Here is a 10,857-nt window from a genome sequence, read left to right on the forward strand (position 1 = left end):
TTTAATAGTTTATTTGATTTCCAAACGTGAGGTTTTTTGTTTTATTGTTTGGTTCGTTTGGTTTTTTAACTATTCTTTTGTTACTGACTTCAATTTTTATCTCACTGAGGTCAGAAAACATGGTCTGTTTGGTACTGATTCCTTAGAATATATTGAAAATTTTTTAAAAGCATAACACAAAAATGTACAATGTTTGTAAATATTCTATGCATGCTCAAAAAGAATATGGATTCTATTTTTGGATGTAATATTATATATAAAACACAGGCCTGTAATCTCTTATTTGCAATTCTATAACCTGAAAGGGTCTAAAATTAATATTTTTAAAACTCATTTGGTGGGGAAATCTGAGCTGACCTGAATGGATTCAGTGACAAAAACCTATCCTGAACTGGTAAGCAGTTACGTATGTCTTTATTTATTTTTTATTTATTTAGCTGCAGAAATATTAATTTTTGATTATGGAATCCTGTGCTAGATCCCACCAGGGATGTCATATAATATATAGCATATGTGTTACATAATTTTACCTTATTACCAAAAATATCTAAATTCTGAAATTCATCTGGTCTTGTGGGTTTTAGATAAAAGACTGTGACCTAAATATATATACTAGTTTATTGATTATATTTAAAACTGCTATAACTTTGGTTATCTTTAAAAATTTTTTGTTCATTTTATGAAAAAAATGTCAAAACGTTTCACATCAAGTTTTGATTTATCTATTCTCCTCATATTTCTGTCAGGTATTACATTATATATTTAGGGGCCAAAATGTTTGCTGCATATATGTTCAACTTTTATATGTTCAATTCTTGTGTTAGTTACCTACTGCTGCATTACAAATTATCACATACTTATTGGCTTAAAATGACACATTTATTATGTGGGTCAGGAGTCTACTTATAACTTAACTGGATTCTCTGCTCAGGGTCTCACAGGACTGAAACCAATGTGTTGGTCAGGATGCATTCTAATATGAAGGTTCTAGTAGAGAAAAATCTGCTTCCAAAGATGGCTTAGGATGTTAGCAAAATTCATTTTCTTGTAGCTGTAGAATTCATGGCAACTTGCTTCTTCAAAGCCAGCAAAAGAAAAAAGAGAAACTGTTCTACAAATATTGTGGGCAGGCTGAAGGTGAGTCCTTGAGCCAGAATCAGAGGAGCTCCCTGTCTCCCAGGAACAGATCTACCTTAGTATCCCTGCTATGTCATTATTGGTTGGGAGTAGTCCCAGGAAAAAAATTGAGAAAGAACCTAAAGAGTACAATGTCATGAAAACCAAGTAAGGAGATATTTTCAAGAAGGAGAGATCATCAAATATATCAACATATCAGGTACTGCAATGTATGTTTGTGGGCATATGTGTATTAAACATGGACACAAAATCCACTATAACCTGATTGTTCAGGGACCAAAAAAAGAATATCATCCCATAAAATCTTGTTTTCATATTAAATAAAAAATTCTAAAACGCTAAGAATATATCAGTCAATTAATTGTAAGTAAAGCATTTGTTCAGCACCTACTACATATAAGGCATTGCTATGGAAGATAAATAATTCCTTATAAATATCCAGTATTTTACAATTTATAAACCATTGCTCCTGCCTTCTAGGGGTTAATGATCTTATCAGAGATTAGAAACACAATTGGCATCAGAAATATTTTTGTTAATCACAACATAATATATGAGTTTATCCTGATGTTAAAATTATATTATTAATTATTTTTTTAAATCATTACTATTATTTGTTTACTGTTGTCTTATTTTCTTCACAATCCCGGCAGAAAAGAAAGTGTCTATTTGCAATGAACATTTAAATTCTACATAGATTTTGCCTTTAATGGTTTACTGAGAAGGAATAACTCAATTATGTCTTTCTCTCCCTCCTTTACACACACACACATACTCACACTCACAGTTTGAGCCTAGGATTAAAGGATTTGAAATGTCATCTGTTTTTATCATTTCTTCACTACAAGCAGGGATTTTACTTAGAGTAACATATTCATTTTGTCATATTTAAGAACATTAATCATCTTTGTATGCTGTCCAAATATAACACAACTCAAATATGATAAAACATGGTGGTTTCTTTATAAAGGTTTCCAGACTGTTTTTCATTTCAAAGAGTTCTATCTGGGGACTTCCCTGGGGATCCAGTGGTTAAGATCCCACATTTCCACTGCAGGGGGCACAGGTTTAATCCCTGGTGGGGAAACTAAGATCCCACATGCCACATGTCATGGCGAAAAAATTTTAAAAATAAAAAATAAACAAATAAACAAAGTTCTACCTGTATTCTCCTGTTATATTCCTTATAAAGAGAGAGCTGATACAACACGGACCTTACTCCTTCCTACATGTTAGGGTTTGTAGGTATTATGATATTAAAAAATAGAACAAAAAATCCAAATTTTTTACTAAGTCTTTCAAGGCTCCATACAATATGGCCCCTGGTTATTCCTCCAGAACTTCCAAATCAGGGATAAACACTTGGAATAGAACGAGAATAGGATTTGTGCTGGGAGCAGGCTACAAGTGGAGCATGAGGTGACTAAAGGGCAAATTAGATACACAAGAGACTAGAAAAGAAACCTGGGAAGCAAGATCCCACACATGGACTACGAAGCATTGTCCTTCATAGATGAAGTCATTTTAGGACTCTTTACAGAGATAGCAGAGTTCAAACAACAAGCACAGAAGTCACATGGAAATAAACATCAGTGGTTATGGGTGTTGTTGATGGCAAGAACTTTGGAGAGAAACTGGCAATCTGTGAATATAATGGCTTAGGTCCAGATAAAGTCAGTCACCATAGGATAAGAAGAGGCAGACTGAGATAAGGTTGAGAAAGCACAAGATAAAATATCCACCAAAACTGTTTACAAAATAGCACAGTTTTCTGAGGTTCCAGATGGTATGTTATTATTTACCTGATCATACACCCCTGGAACATATTTTTTATTAAGCATCACCTTGGTGTTGGTCTTTTGCTTATTTTTCAACATTTACATTAATATTTTTCTCTTATGATATTATGTTTCATTCGTGTAGTCTGCTTCTCAAGAAAAATTAGAGAGAATTTTTTAAAAGCATGATCCTAATGTAATGGAAACTACTATATGTCACCCAGTCTCCCCCCATGATGTTGCTCCAAAATACACAGGCAAACATACTTAACTGTAAAAGTGTTGATATTTGAGATGGTATTTTGAAAAGCTCAGCAATACTGTCAAAACTTTAGCTAGACTAACTAAGGAAGAAAAAAAGGCTCAACTAACAAATTTCAGAAATGAAAGAGGAGACATTACAATTGATGCCACAGAAATAAAATGGATCATAAGAGACTACTATAATTATACCCTAACAAATTGGATAACCTAGAAGAAACAGTTAAATTCCTAGAAACATACAACCTATCAAAACTGAATCATGAAGAGTAAAATAAAAAATCTGTACAGATATAAAAGTAATAAAGAGATTGAATCAGTAATCAAAAACCTCCCAACAAAGAAAAACCCAGTACCAGATGGCTTCACTTGTGAATTCTACCAAATATTTAGAGAAGAATTAAAGGCAATCCTTCTCAAACTTTTCCAAAATATTGCAGAGGAGGAAACACTCCCAAACTTGTTATATGAAGACAGCATTACCCTGATACCAAAACCTAATACTCCAAGAAGAGAAAATACTATCAAACTGAATTCAACAGCTCATTAAAGGGACCATACACCATGACCAAGTGGGATTTATTCCTGGAATACAAAGGAATCCACATATGCAAATCAATGTAATACACTGCATTAAGAATGAGGTACAAAAATCACATGATCATCTCAACTCATGCAGAAAAAGCATTTGACAAAACTCAACAGCCTTTCATGATGGAAGCATTCAACAGACTAGGAATGGGAGGAAATTACCTCAACATAATAAAGGCCATATATGAAAAGTTCACGGCTGACATAATACTCAACAATGAAAAACTGAAAGCTTTTCCTCTAAAAACAGGAACAAGGCAAGGATGCCCACTCTTACCACTTCTTTTTAACATAGTACTGAAAATCGTAGCCAGAGAAATTAGGCAAGAAAAATAAATTAAAAGGCATTCAATTTGGAAAACAAGAAGGAAAATTTTCTCTGTTCACATATGACATGATCTTACATGTAGAAAACTCTAAAAATAACAACAACAACAAAAGTTGTTAGAACTAGTAAGTGAATTAAGCAAAGATGCAAGATAAAATATCAATATAAAAAATCCATGGTATTTCTATACACAAACAATGAATAATCCAAGAGGAAGTTATGGGATTGAAAACAATCCCATTTACAATAGCATCAAATGAATTACATTCCTAGGAGTAAGCTTAACCAAGGAAACAAAAGACTTGTACACTGAAACCTATGAAACATTGATGTTTTTTTAAAAAAGATACAAATAAATGGAAAGACGGCCCATGTTCATAGACTGGAAGACTTAATATGTTAAAATGTCCCTATTACTCCAATCAGTATACAGATTCAATGCAATTGCTATCAAAATCCCAATGGCATTTTTTGCAGAAATAGAAAAAAAATCCTAAAATTCATATGGAATCTCAAAGGATCCCAAATAGCCAAAACAGCCTTGAGAAAAAATAACAAAGCTAGAGGTCTCACTCTTCCTTATTTCAAAGCATATTACAAAACAACAGTAATCAAAACAGCATGGGGGACTTCCTTGGTGGCACAGAGGTTAAGAATCCATCTGCCAGGGCTTCCCTGGTGGCGCAGTGGTTGAGAATCCGCCTGCCGATGCAGGGGACACGGGTTCGTGCCCCGGTCTGGGAAGATCCCACATGCTGCAGAGCGGCTAGGCCCATGAGCCATGGCCGCTGAGCCTGTGCGTCCGGAGCCTGTGCTCCACAACGGGAGAGGCCACAACAGTGAGAGGCCCGCGTACCGCAAAAAAAAAAAAAAAAAAAAAAAAGAATCCATCTGCCAATGCAGGGGACACAGGTTCAAGCCCTGGTCTGGAAAGACCCCACATGCTGCGGAGCAACTAAGCCCACGTGCCACAACTACTGAGCCCGCACACCACAACTACTGAAGGCTGCGCACCTAGAGCGTGTGCTCCACAAGAGAAGCCACTGCAATGAGAAGCCCGCGCACCACAATGAAGAGTAGCCTCCACTCGCTGCAACTAGAGAAAGCCTGCATGCAGCAACAAAGACCCAATGCAGCCAAAAATAAATAAATAAATATCTTTAAAAAAAAACAAAACAGCATGGTACTGGCATAAAGACAGACATATAGGCCAATGGAACAGAATAAATAGCTCAGAAATAAACCCTTTAGTATATGGCCAAATAATCTTCAACAAGGGTGCGAAGACTACACAGTGGGGAAGGACAGTCTCTTCAACAAATGGTGCTAAGAAAACTGTATATCTATATGCAAAGGAAGGAAGTTGGACCCTTACTTTATACAATATAACTCAAAAATTAACTCAAAATGGATTAAAAACCTAATTTTAAGACCTGAAACTATTAAAAGCCCAGAAGAAAACACAGATGAAAAGCTTCATAACATTGGATCTGGCAATGATTTCTTGGAACCAAAAGCACAGGCAGCAAATGCAAAAATAGACAAATGGGACTACACCAAACTTAAAAATTTCTCTATAGCAAGGGAAACAATCAACAGAGTGAAACAGCAACCTATGGAATGGGGAAAAAAAATTTGTAAAGCACTTATCTAATAAGGGGTTAATATTTAGAATCTAAAAAGAACTAAAGAGAACCTACTGTATAGCACAGGGAACTCTACTCAGTGCTCTGTGGTGACCTAAATGAGAATGAAATCCAAAAAAGAGGGGATATATGTATAGGGATAGCTGATGCACTTTGCTGTACAGTATAAACTAACATAATATTGTAAAGCAACTATACTCCAATAAAAATAAAAAATAAAATAAAATAAAGAACTAAAACATCCACTTCTTGGTATGTATCCAAAAGAACTGAAAAGAGGATCTCAAAGAAATATTTGCACATACATGTACATTGCACCATTATTCACAATAGCCAAGACGTGGAAGTGACCTAGATGTCCACTAAAGGATGAATGGATAAAGGAATTGTGGTGTACGCATACAGTGGAATGTTTTTCAGTGGAAAGAAAGAAAGGAAGGAAGAAAGAAAAAAGAAAGAAAATCCTGTCATATGCTGCAACACGGGTAAGCCTTGAGGACATTATGCTGAGTAAAATAAACTAGCCAGAAAAACACAAATAGTACATGATTCCACTTAAAAGAGGTATCTAAGTAGTCAAACTCTTAAAAATAGAAAGTTGAATGGTGGTTGCTAGGGGCTGGGACTAGGGGAAAAATAAGAGTTGTTGTTCAAAGGGTGTAGTTTCAGTTTTGCCAGATGAAAAAGTTCTAGCAATCAGTTGCACAACAATATGGATATAGTTAACACTACTACACTTTACACCTAAAAAGTTTAAGATGGTAAATTTTATGTTATGTGTTTTTTACCACGACAGAAAAAGTATTGAATTTGAAGGCTCTAACTGGAAATATTTTGCATAATTCGAGCATCAAGACTAATAAAGGTTATAGATAATAACCTAGGGACGCCATAAGTAAATAGAGATAGGTGAAAGGAGAGAGAGAGAGAGAGATCTAATCTATGTAGAAAGACTGAAATAACTTTTTAAAGATGGATTTTATAGCCTCCAATATAATAATCAACTCATCAAGGATATAAGACTATTGGGTGAAAATTTGTTGAAGACAGAATTTTTACATGGACTCAAGGTACTGCCCAATAAATTGCTTACAACTAGAAAGGGGAGATCTAGCGTTCAACAACTTACCCAAGTGATAGTTGGACATCAGGTGATACAATAAAAATTACATAACATCATTTAGAATTCTTGCCAAGAAGGTTTAACCTTAATCTAATCATAAAGAAAATGATCAGATAAGCCCAGAATGTGAGACATTACACATGACAAGTGCCCTGAATGTCCCAAAAAGTTAATGTCAGAAAAAAAAAATAGTTGCTGTGGGCAGGGGGATATTCTACGTGAAAATATACTGAAGAGGTATAACAATTTAAATGCAAGATATGAATCTTGATTGGATCTTGGCTTTTAAAAACAACTAGCTATAAAAGCAACTTGGGGGGACCATTGAAGAAATTTGGTTATGAGATGTATATCATTTGATATTTTTGAATTATAGTTAATTTTCTTATGTGTAATAATGGTTACATAGGAGAATCATTATTCTTAGAAGTTACGTATGGTTAAGTATTTGGAGTTGAGGTGAAATGATTTCTTCAATGTACATTCAAATGATTCACCAAACAAAATGTGTGTATGGAGAGGGCCACATGTGGCAAAATCATAGAAACCAGTGGATCTATATAAAGGGTACACAGTGTTCAACTGTTTTAATTTTCAAAATGAAAAACCAGGGAAAATAAAGAAGCACAGATTTCTACCAAAATTGTTTTGAGGAAACAGAGGAGGGAAATATTGGATTGGCCAAAAAATTCCTTTGGGTTTTTCTGTAACATCGTAGGGAAAACCCGAACGAACTTTTTGGCCAATCCAATATATTGTGCATGAGCGATCTTCTCAAATATCTCCTTTATACACCCTTGCTCTTTCACCCAATGTCCACTCCCTACTGCAGCTACCACTTTCTCCTCATTCTCTCTCCTGCTCTCTTCCTCCCTCCTTCATTCACTCCATCAAGTACTCACACACACAGAGACACACCTACACGCACATACATAAACACACATCCCTTGTAAAATTCATCCAGATTGCTCACTGCCCTCTACAAAACAAAAGCTAAGTAATCTGCCCAGCATTATAACAAGGTACTGCATATTTCTTTGAAAGAAATTAGGTTGGCAATGTGAAGAAGATGCTGAATTCATTTCTATCAACAAAAACAGTGACATGAATCCATGGGCAACATGAGGTTCCTGCTTTCTCAGCCCATCACGTGCAGACCCAAAGCCTCTGGCCATTCAATGGGAGAATGTGAAAACTATTTGGGTCAGTTGGAGGTTGAGAAGGTTGACCTTCAAATGCTGCCAAGTCCCTGGCCAACTGAGTTAGAAACAGTTGCAGTCTAAAATTCTGCCCCAGTAGCAAAGCAAACAAAGAACTGCTTAAAGAACATAAGAGACTCAGAAAACTCAAAACACACAAAAGGAAACCCCCAAGTACTACAGACATGGCTAAAGTCACCTCTGTGTTAAAAGAGCAAAATGATAAATGCTCAGGTATACCTCTTACACACTCCAGCCCTTGAATAATGTCTAGATTGGGAAGGGGAAAAGCAACCTCATTGTGGGCAGAACATAATGATTAGGAAGGACTATTTAGTCTAAAGATGTTTGGTTAAGAAAATACTAGACCTTAGAGTGAGAACCTTTAGTGATAAAATTTACCACAAGCCTAGTTTGCTCTGCTCTTTCTTCCTTAACGACAGTCCATAGTACTAATGCATAAAAGGCCAAGAGGTTTATATATTTGTTTTTATTGGCTTTGAAACATCCATATTTACAGACATGAGACCCACAGGGTCATGCAGAGAGTTGGAAATTATTTTCTGTCCTTGCTGGCTTTCTTTCACTATGTGTGAGGCAATGCCAGACTTTTTTTAAAGCTACCTTACTCAGCTAGAAAAGAATGGGGTGACGAATAGTAATTTTCCTTCAGTAAACCCAACTCTGCTGACTTCATGAGCCAAAGCCTTCATATGAAGTACAAAGTATTCAAAGCTATGGGCGTCTCCTAATATTTCCAGTACAAAAATTTCTCACACAGTACTATTACAACACAATGGAAAAGGTTATGTCCTAAAGGAGTAAACCCGATTGATTTAAGGACTGATTATTATTGGCTCAGTGTCTATGTGGTCATGTTTACCTGTTTATTCTGTCCTAAAGTTGTATCTTCGTGGCTGAAGAAACATTGGTAGAGCAGTCCATTCAGTTGCCATACCATCAGTATAGGGCAATGGAGCAAATGAGCAATACATTCAAGCAGATAGAATATAACAGATAGCTCATATACACATAAAACAACCAAACCAAAAACACGGAAAATAAGACAGAAAAATGTAACTGTGTAAAATGAGTGCAAAATAAAATGACCACCAATTAAGTCTAAGCAGAACTGAATGACTTCTAAGACGCTGATTAGGGAAAATGTCCTCTTGTTGAAAATAAAAGGAAATGTTCCCAAGAAAATAACTTGATCTTTATCAGAATTATGATGGGCAAAAACTAGCAAGAGATTGGTGCTACCCTGAAGAAAGGAAAACTTGACATTTGCGTTCTTCCCAATAATATGCTTATTTTAAAGCAGTGTTTATAAAAGAAAATTCGGTGGAGAACTGCAATTATTAGGCTAATGTGTTCACCCCAAATTATTTCAATTATTTAATTTATTTACAGAGATAAATTGAGACAAGCCACTCTTTAAGTAAAAGTCATTGTGTTTTTGGAGATCCAAAAATGCCATTCTGTGCTTTAGAACACAGCCTGCCACATTGGAAATCATGTTTGTCAAGATGTCTCTAAAGCAGCAGTTAGCAAAATGTGCTTGGGGAAATGCAAAAGCATCACAGGTTATTACAAAGAGTGTTAATTTTTTCCAAATTCTTAAAACAATGTTAATTTAAAACATATTTATGACATCACCTGGTTTGTAATAGGAGGTTTTTTTAATCAAATGACAATAAATTTGAAAGGCTGCAATTCATTTCACTAGAGCTGCCTATCTCCAGAACAAAAGTCTCAAGACATGTTATAATGAAAAATGTTCTTTAGTCAATTATGGGAGGAATTCTGGCCTTGTGGCTGCAGGATTACTGAGAGACAATTTTTTACAATGTGTTGCAGAGCTCCAGATATGTAGCCATAATGCACTTCTCCATGGAGCCTCTCCAGGGACCAGTGTTCAGAGGCACACACTGTGGAAATCTCCTCCCTGGAAAACGGTAGGCTTATAATGGCAGTTGAAATCCTCCATGTGGATAAGATGTGCATTAGTTTGCTAGGGCTGCTGTAACAAAGTAACGAAGTACTGCAAACCGAGTGCCTATAATCACAGAAATTGAATGTCTCAGTCCTGGAGGCTAGAAGTCTGAGATCAAGGTGTCAGCAGGGACAGCTCCCTCTGAAGGCTCTAAGGCTCTGTTCCAGGCTTCTGGTAATTCTTTGGCTTGTGGCTGCATACCTCCAATCTTCACATGGAGTTCTCCCCATAAGCCTGTCTCTGTCCAAGTTTCTCCTTCACATTTTACTCATCACAAGCAGTTTTATTGTTAATTCACACTTCAATTTAGCCTTTTCAAATTTTGTAGTGGAAAAGAAACCACTGTCACACAAAAGTAGTGCCAGCAGTATTTCTTTGTGGTGGTCTTAATATATTCTAGTGAACTGGAAGCTAGAGATCCTGATGCATATTTTGTTACATGTCCAAGTAAAACAAGCCTCTCCCTTTTTCTGACCAGCAATAGAATTCTCTGGGCCATATATTTTATCATTTAAAACAATTCAATTTAGCCATATATATATATATATTGCCTTGTGCTATTTCAACAAGATTATAAGTCGCTGGAGAGCAACAGTATATTTCACATCAATTCTGTATCCTCAGTATTGCTTATCTCAGAGCTCAATGCAAAGTATATGCTCAATAGAAACTTATTCAAGAAATTAAATTATTGCCTACTCTCCAAAGAGAAATATCACATAATCATAACTAGCAAAGTCATCCAGAATTCTACACTGAAGAAAACAAGGTTGACTCTTCTCCCCAAGCCTTCTCTAA

Source organism: Hyperoodon ampullatus (genome assembly GCF_949752795.1).
Source record: "Hyperoodon ampullatus genome assembly, chromosome: 16".
Classification (NCBI taxonomy): domain Eukaryota; kingdom Metazoa; phylum Chordata; class Mammalia; order Artiodactyla; family Ziphiidae; genus Hyperoodon; species Hyperoodon ampullatus.